The following is a 9,487-nucleotide window of genomic DNA, read 5'->3' as shown; positions in this document are numbered from 1 at the left end:
CACAAATTACAGAGTTAAGGGTCTTTCAGCATTACGTAGGTTATATATATATAATTTTTTTTGGTATTTGGATTATTATAATTAAATTAAGAATTATGTATTTTATTGGTCTTAAAATATCACTAACATGTGCAAACAAAGCATCCAAAACTTTTTGTAAAATCCTTTTGATGTAATCTACATGATCTTTAGTTATCCTGTTAATAGAAATGGAAAGAAAAAGAGAAGGAATCTTTATAATCTTCATCGTTCTAGCAACTTCTATGTTATTGAGGAACCATCATCCAAAATAATCATAGCAATAGGAATCGCAATAATTATAGTTATGCTTATCATAACATATAGATTCGTAAATTTATAGTTAGATTTAACAAAATGAGTCACCATCAATCATTTTTATCTAGGTGTGATTGACTACATAAGGAATCTATCCTTTTAAGGAACTCATAAGCTTGACTAAGGGTCCTCAAAAGAATAGGTTTGAGTCTACTAACTAGAACAGAGCTCGGGAGTTCGATTACATATGGGAAAGGTTATAACACCTCTACATGCCCATTTACAAGATGGTACCATTTTATTTTAAATTTATCCTAAGGTCTTGATTCTAATATTTTCAAGTTTTAATGTTTAACTATTAAAAATAATTTTTAAAATTTTTCCATCAACCTGGTCGAACTCTTGAAAATATTTTTTCACCTCAAAAATGTTCAAAAATCTCATTTGTTTTCTTGAAAAGGCTCTGTCATTGAAAAAAAGTTTAGTCATTTTTTTTTATTTTGGTTTTTATTATTGAAAATATATCTAATTATTCCACTATTTTGGCCAAATTAGAAATATTTTCTTTTTTTTTAATTTTTTAAATTTCTAAATTCTCCACTATTTGGGCATATTTAGAAATTTTTTTAATTTTTTTATCTTTAGCAAGAAAATATTATGACAATTATTTTTCTTGAAGTTTCATTTAAATTCTTTCACCATTCAGGACAAATTTAAAGAAATTTCTCATTTAGTGATTTCTTAGGAATTTACCATTTGAAATTTCTAGGAATCTCATCTTTGGATAATTATCAAATATTTTCAACCAAAAAATTTTATTTTTTTTCTCTTTTTTTGTTTGAAAATAAATATTAATTATTGTTATTGAAATTTTAACTAAATTATTCCACCATTTGGGACAAATTTAGAAAAAAATTTCTTACCCAGGAATTTTATAAAAATTTACCATTTGAAATTTCTAAAATTCCATTATTGGATAATTAGTATTTATTATCAAAAAATATTTTATCTTGTTTTATATTTTTAATTTTTCCTAAAATTTGATCATGCAAAAATACTATAAATAAATAAATAAATAAACAAAAAAATTACCAAAATGGCTCCGCTTGATGGCTACGACGAAGCTCAACTTAAGGAAGAAAACCAAGAATGGCTCGGCTTAGCTTGGCTTGAGACAAAGGTTGATCGTGGGTCAACGTTTGGGTTGGATTGACCCAAATAGAAACATGCAGATCCCGAAAAGTTACTTAATGCCAAAATGATGTCATTTCAGGGCGATATAAAAGGCCAAGTTCCAACATTTTACTTCAGATCTCCTTTTTCTTCTCTCTTCTCTTCTCTTCTTTCCTTTTCCTTTTTCTCTAAAACTGAATGAACTTTGGTTGCATCTTCATCGAATTCTAAAAAATCTCATTGGAATCTGAATTGGTTTGTCAGAAGTTCGTTAAAAAATTCAACTTTCTTCGAAATCTTCAATTGGATTTTAGAAAACTTATCGAAAAATTCAACCAGCGCCGACATTTGGGAATTTTTCAAAAAATTCTCAAAAAAAATCTTTTTAAAAAAAAACCCCAAGAAATCTTTGAAAATTTTTTTGACAATTTTTTGCTTTTCTATGTGATCAGTCTCTGATTTTCGTGTCTATTGTTGCTTGCCATAACCATGTTTTTATAGGGTTTCAAATCTGAGACCCCTAAATTGGAAAAAAACTTGAATCCCTTTTAAATTCAAACTATAATTCTGATTTTAACCTAAATTGATAATCACAGAGAAACAAGCCTAAACAAATTAAACCACCCTAAATTTTTCCTAATTTTCCTAATTTTTCATTTTTTAATTTTTTATTAACAAAAACTAAACCTAGTAGACCCTTAGATAGATTGGGGTGTCTACAATGCTATAGAATAGTAAAAAAATTAAAATGGAAACATTAGTTCATTGACATTGCAACCCCACTAACCTGTAAGTTTGAAACTAATTAAGGCTTCCCTTTTGTGGAAGAGGATGACCAAAAAAGGAGAAAAGAAATTTTTTACACCATTGGATAAGATAGGCAAGTGAGAGAAAAGAATAAGTCAAGTTCAAAGAGCATTATACCATTGCAAGAAAAACATCAAAATTAGCGCATTTTTTTTACAATTTATTATTATTATTATTGTTGTTGTTGTTGTTGTTTTGTATTTAAAGTTATTAAAGTTTAAATTATAATCACAAAAATTAAGAGGTTAACTTTAAAAGCTATTATTATTAACTTTTATATATTTCTCCTAACTCATTGTCATTTCATAATTTCACTTCTATTATTTAATATGTTTGGATTGACGATCCAATGCAATAAATAAAGAACAATGAATTTTTTTTAGGAGGGAATTTTTTGCAATTCAAAAAATCACTCAAGGTTTATCAGTACTAATCTAAAAAGTTTTAGTTTTACCATATAAGGGGAGATAAAAAAAATAAAAAGATAAAAAATTGGAAGAAAACTGTAAAAGGATAAAAACATATACTTTTTTATTTTTGTGTTTTGTTAAAATGATGAAAAAGTCATTACTTGATAAAGTTGAAAATTAAAAGAATAAAAATTATATTATTTTATCATTATAATCTTTGTAGATCAAAATTAGAAAAGTAAAATCTAAACTTAATTAACAATCTTGTAAATAGACAACTCTTATATTTTTATATTTTTTATTCTTATTTGTTCATTTTAAAATAATTTTATTTTATAAATAATGATAGAAAATGATCCATTTTCTTATTTTATTTCTACTTACATTATTGTCATAACATATGGTCCGTAAATCTATAGCTACACTTAACAAAAAAGTCACCATCAATCTTTTTTATCTAGGAGGGATTGGCCACCTAATGAATCGACCAGTTTAAAGAGCTCTTATCATTTTACTTTAAATTTATCCTAAGGTCTTGATTCTAACGGTCTTAAATTTTAAGTTAAATATTGAAAATAACACTTAGGATTTCTCCATCAATTAGGCAAAATTCTTAAAAATATTTTCTCACCTCAAGAGTATTTAAGAATCTCATTTATTTTCTTAAAAAGGCTCTGCTGTCGGAAAGATTTTTTTATTTAGTTTTATTTGAAAATATATCTAATTATTCCATCATTTGGGCCAAATTAGAAATATCTTCTTTTTTTGAATTTCTAAATTCTCCACCGTTTGGGTTTATTTAGAAAATTTTTTTATTTTTTTTATTTTTGGAGAGAAAATATTATGAAAATTATTTTTCTTAAAGTTTCATTTAAATTCTTCTACCATTTGAGACAAATTTAAAGAAATTTCTCACCTAAAGATTTCTTAGAAATTTGCCATTTTAAATTTCTAAAATTCTCATCCTTAGATAATTGTCAAATATTTTTGAAAAACTTTTTATTTGGAAAAGAATACAAGTACTTTATTGAAATTTTATCTAAATTATTCCACCATTTGGAATAAATTTACAGAAATTTCTCACTTAGAGATTTCTTAAAAATTTACCATTTGAAAATTTTAAGAACTTTATCCTTGAGTAATTTGTATTTAATTCTAAAATTTTATTAATATTTGATTTTTTTATTTTTATTTTTTAAAATTAAAAATAAATATTAATTATTGATATTAAAACTTTATCTAAATTATTCCATCATTTGGAACAAATTTAGATAAAATTTTTCACCTAGGAATTTTATAGAAATTTGTAAAAATTACATTATTAGATAATTAATATTTATTCTCAAAAAAATTTATTTTATGTTATATTTTTTATTCCTAAAATCTAATTATGCAAAAATACAAGAAAAAGAAAAATAAAATAAATGGAATAAGTAAATAGAAATAATAAAATAAAATAATCAAAATACCAAAATAGAGCACGGCTCAACTAGGTGGCTATGGCATGGCTCAATTTCAGGCACAAAAGACGGCTCAGAAATGCGGCTTGATGGAATTAGCTCGCTCAGCTGAAAGGTCCAGTTAGGGACATGGGTCATTGAAGCTTGAGTAGGGTTAGTTCGAATGGAAACACGGAGATCTTGGAGGTTGTTTAACGCTTAAAACAATGTTGTTTTAATTGGCTATAAAAGCCAAATTTTTTTCTTTTTTCTCATATTTTCCTTTCCCTACTCTCTCTCTTTTTTCTTCTTCTCTCCCTTTCTCCCTCTCTTTCTAAAATGGATGAACTCCGATTGAATTCTTCATCAAATTTTGAAAATTTCATCAAAATTTGGGTTAGTTTACTAGAAGTTCATCAAAAAATTCAACCTTCGCTGAAATCTTCAACTGAATTCTAAAAAATTTGCTAGAAAATTCAACCAACGCCAAAAAATTCATTGAAAAATTCAACTGGCGTTGAAAAATTCACCGAAAACTAAAAATTTTCCAAAACAAAACTTATTTTTTTTCAAAATTCTCCAACAAAATTTTGACTCCTTTTGTATGGGACTTTGCTCTAATCTCTATATTCTACTCTTTGTGTTCCTCTTTGATCTGTGTCTATACTTGCTCTGATTTCCCTCTGTGTTTATGTTACCTCTGGTCAATGGGTATTTATAGGAAAAATTAGAAAAATTCTTGTTTGATTGTGATTCACTTTGTTGATAGGATTTATGTACTATCACAAGATTTATCTATAGAGATTAAAACCAAGCACAATTCTACCAACACCCATTCATGGCAGAATCTGCGTTACTTTTTATTTTTATTTTTATTATCTTATTATAACACCTAGTTTAATAACATAAAAAAACTTGAAGATAAATCAAAGAAAAAAACCCATGAAAAATCAGAGATAAGCATAAAAAAATAAATAACCAACAAAAAGATAAAACCACACAAAAATAAAATAAAATAAAATAAATAAGTAAATAAATAGATAATAAATAAAATATGAAATAATAAATGATTGGGCTTAATAATTAGACTTTATTGGACCTGGCTCAATTGGTTCAAGCCCGAACCAAGTAAGGTGTCTATAGTTACCTTTCTTTGCGTATTTTCTATGTAATAGGAATTGTGCAAACGCATAGACACCCCTCATGTTCAGATAATTATCCTAACATGTTCATTTTTTGTGTTTTTTTTAATCAGACACTTAAACTAGCTGAATGACACAAAACTCCTCTAAGCAAAGGCTTACAACTTTTAGAAAAATAAATACAGCTCCTCTAAACAGAGGCTCAACTATTTCTAAAAATAAATAAAGCTCCTCTAATCAGAAGCTTAACGACTTTTGAAAATAAATAAAACTCTTTTAATTAGAGGCTCAATGATTTTTGAAAAGTAAATAAAGCTCTTCTACAATCTTGTCCACAAGAGTCGTAGATTGTGTCTAATGAAATTTGTAATGAAAACTAAAAAATTCACAATTTGAGTTCGAAATTTAAAGGTTCGTAATTCAAGGATTCACTAGAATCCAAATTCGCAAGAACTTTTTAGCTTTGCAAGAATTCACTAAAATTTGATTCTTAAAATTTTAGCTTCACAAGAATTCAAATTCATAAGATTTTAAGATTTGCGTTTGTGAGATTCACATCCAAAATTTTAATTTAGGGATTCGCATGCAAATTGCGAGGCTCACATCCAACATTTAAAGATTCAAATTCTTGAGATTCACATTCGAATTCTGGAGATTCAGACCTAAAAGATTTTTTTCTTTATGAAATTTTAAGGGATTCACTTCCCAGATTTCAAAGATTTTGATTAAAAAATTTCCCATTTTAAAACTTCAGGATTTCATCCAAAATTTCAAACTCCTTATTCAAATTCAAAGATTCACATTCAATAAATCTTAGAGCTTCACATCGAAGTTCAAAGGTTCACATTCTACATCTAAAAAGTTTAAAGCTTTTCAAATATTCACATTTGAGTTATTTTTAAGTTTCTCATTCAAAGGTTCCCATTCACAAATTTAGAGATTTGCATCCAAAAGTTCAAAGTTTCTTATTCTAGTTCAAAGATTCACATTCGATGAATTTTAGGGTTTCATATCTCAAAGATTCTCATTTGAAACTTAATGATTCTCATTTGAAAACTCAAATATTCTCATTTGAAAACTCAAAGATTCTCATTTAAAAACTCAAATATTCTTATTTGAAAACTCAAAGATTATCATTTGAAAACTCAAAGATTCTCAACAGTTCTCAATTGAAAAGTTAAAGTTTTATCTTAAGAGACTTCATCAAAATATTCAAAAGTTTTTTCAAATGACTTTCAAACTTTTATCAAAATCAAAATTTTCTATATAATGAATAACATGATCAATGATGTTAATGCAGTAATCTGGATTCTCATGATAATGTAGATGCCATGCTCTAGGTCATAATTCAAAGTTTGCTAGCTGATACATGTCTAAACAAAGTTTTTAAATATTCATGAATTATGTGCATGTATTGTTCAAATGATGATGCAAACATAATGTATGTAATGCAGATAAATGACATGAAATTTTAATTAATTGTGGTAACATGGTTCTCAAGACTCCTCCATCCTATATTTTCCCTTTTTAGTTGCTCAGCACTAGTTATCCTAGAATAAATTCTATCAACTGATTCGCATCCATTGATTGTAACTCATAGGCTTCTCAACACTAGCAATTTTAGCATAAATTTCTTCCATTGATCCATATTATTTCCATCGCAACTCACAGACTTCCCATAACTAGCCATTTTAGAACAAATTTCATCCATATTATTTTCATTATTTGATCATAACTCACAAGTTATGTCTACCAGTTCATCACTATATTCATCACTTGGTCATCCCAGATGTCTTTTGAAATCATCTTTTTAGGTTTTTGCCATCTCTTCATTTTTTTTGCCTGTATCATCTTAGATTTCTTTTCAAAGGAATACGTGAATCTTTCATGAACATCATCATTCATTATCATTACAATCATGACAAATATAATGCTATCATACATTTTCTCAATTTATTCTGAGGATGCAAAAATATGATAACATAAAGTGAATTGGAAGAAAGGTAATCAATGAAGAGTAAGTCTAGTACAAAAATAATTGGGCAAATGAACAAGTTCAAAGCATGTCATTAGGATGAATGGTATTGAATGGCACTATATGTCCAAAACAATGAACATTTAGACAATTCTTAGCATTAATCTAGAATTCTTTTTTAAAAGCTCATTTCTTTGACTTTGGAGATCATTTTGAGCTCATCAAACTCTGTCCCAGCTTTGAGGGATCTTCAAATGTCTTTGATCTTCCATATATTGGAATTATCTATCTAACTTTTAGCTAAGATATTTTTTTACCCCAATTGCCCTTTTGGGTTTTCAGTTTGAGTCTTCCTTTTATCTCCTTTTACATTTTTTCCATTCTTTCATTTTTCTCTTTTTTTCCTTTTTTTTCCTTTTTCCTTTTTTTTCCTTTTTCATTTTTTTCATTTTTTATTTTTTTTATTTTTTTCCATCCATTATTAATATCTTCCACAAATCCACATAGCACAATTAAGCATGCCTTAGCCCAACATATGATAATTCAATTCGAATATTCACACTTGATCAAAATAGACTTTCAAAGGTTGTAACGTAGGCCATGGTGAGGGATCATGAAAAAGATGGATAAAATAGGCTTAAAATATATGTTTAAAAGGTTCAAAATCAAAAGATCATTTTTCATCATCTGATACATTTTGGCATTTTGCCCCATTCCATATCATTTCACTACTTTTTCCTTTTTTCATTCATCTTTTTCCTTATAAAAGGAATCTTAATTCATTTTTGGCATTCATTCCCCCTTTTTTTTTGTAAAGGGTTTTCTTTCCCTTTTTTTTTTTTTTTAACTCAATCTTTGAGACCTTTTGTGATCTTTTATCTTTTTCCTCGTTCAAGCATATTTTCCTTAATTTGGCCCCCAATGTGAAGGGTGATCCTTGGTTGGGCTTTTTTAGAAAATGAAATCATAATAGGCTTAAAAAAGGTAGCAATGGATAGTTTTTCGAATGGTAAAATAAAGATGGTCATTTTTCATCTTAAATGTGAATGCTTTCATTAAACATCACCTATTGAACAAAAGCAAGCTCATGGTTCTTTATAAAGGACTACATAGTTTTAAGACATATCTATTTCACATCTGTCAAAAGCTTATTTTTTTTGTTTTACTCAAATAGTCTCCACAGATTGAACTTTATCAATGTGAATGAGTTTCCAAAATTAAATCCCAAAGACATTGTTATCATTGTCTAAACATTCCTCATTTGAAATTTGAGAATGGGAATAAAAAGATGTGGCAATAGCAAAGCATGGAATAATGGCCTGGATGAAAGAGAAAATGTAATGAAATCAATGAAATCTTATTGCATGAAAGAATTCATAACATTACTTTGAAACAAATCTTAAAATGACAAGCAACTTCCAACTAGCCTTAACATCATTATCAAAATTATGCCTTTGTGCAATCAAGTGAAGGATTTTTATTGACATCTTACCCCCTTGATTCATCGAAGCTCACTAAGCCTTTCTAGATCAAACTTTGCATTTTATGTTTGAAAGTAGGGTAGGTTTCAATAAAATAACCTACATTTCCTTTATAATAATCATACGTTACATTAGCAGCGTACCACTTTAGATAGGGTGGCTTCAATGGTTCTGGAATAACTGGAGATACCAAGTTGTTCTTGACCAACTCTAAGAATAACTTAGTGTAAGTCATGGGGATAGATCAATATATCCCTTTTTTAGTTATCTCAAGATCTCCTTAAATCACTTGCTTGGTTGTTAGGCTTTGCAACTGATGCAGGTACTTGAAAGGCTGATTGGTAGGTTGGTGGGTAAGCTAGTTGTGGATATGGTTGGTAAGAAGCTTACGCAATACCATTAACTATGGGATAGTAAATAAGATGAACTGGCAATAGATATGGATCATAGCTTTTGTATTGTTGCCTATCAAAGTTCACAACTTAGGCTATGACTTCTTTTTTTTCAAGCAGCCCTCCTTTCTTGGTGGTTTCTCTTTCTTAAAGCTTGCCATTCTTAATGACATTTTCAACGATTTCCCATAAAATTACCATATCAATGAAGTTCTTCATTGCATTCCCTATCATTTTTTTATAATAAAGAGATTTTAAAGTGCTAACAAATAACACTATGATTTTTTCTCAGTCAAAAGAGGTTGCACTTGAGTAGCCATATCGCTCTACTTCTGGGCATATTTCTTGAATGATTCAATGACGTTCTTTTTCCATATTCTGCAAAGATAGGT

The sequence above is a fragment of the Durio zibethinus genome, chromosome 22, assembly GCF_047325235.1.
Source record: "Durio zibethinus cultivar Kanyao isolate XHJ-2024 chromosome 22, ASM4732523v1, whole genome shotgun sequence".
NCBI lineage: Eukaryota > Viridiplantae > Streptophyta > Magnoliopsida > Malvales > Malvaceae > Durio > Durio zibethinus.
The sequence above is the reverse complement of the archived record's forward strand: the minus strand, read 5'-3'. Positions refer to the sequence as shown.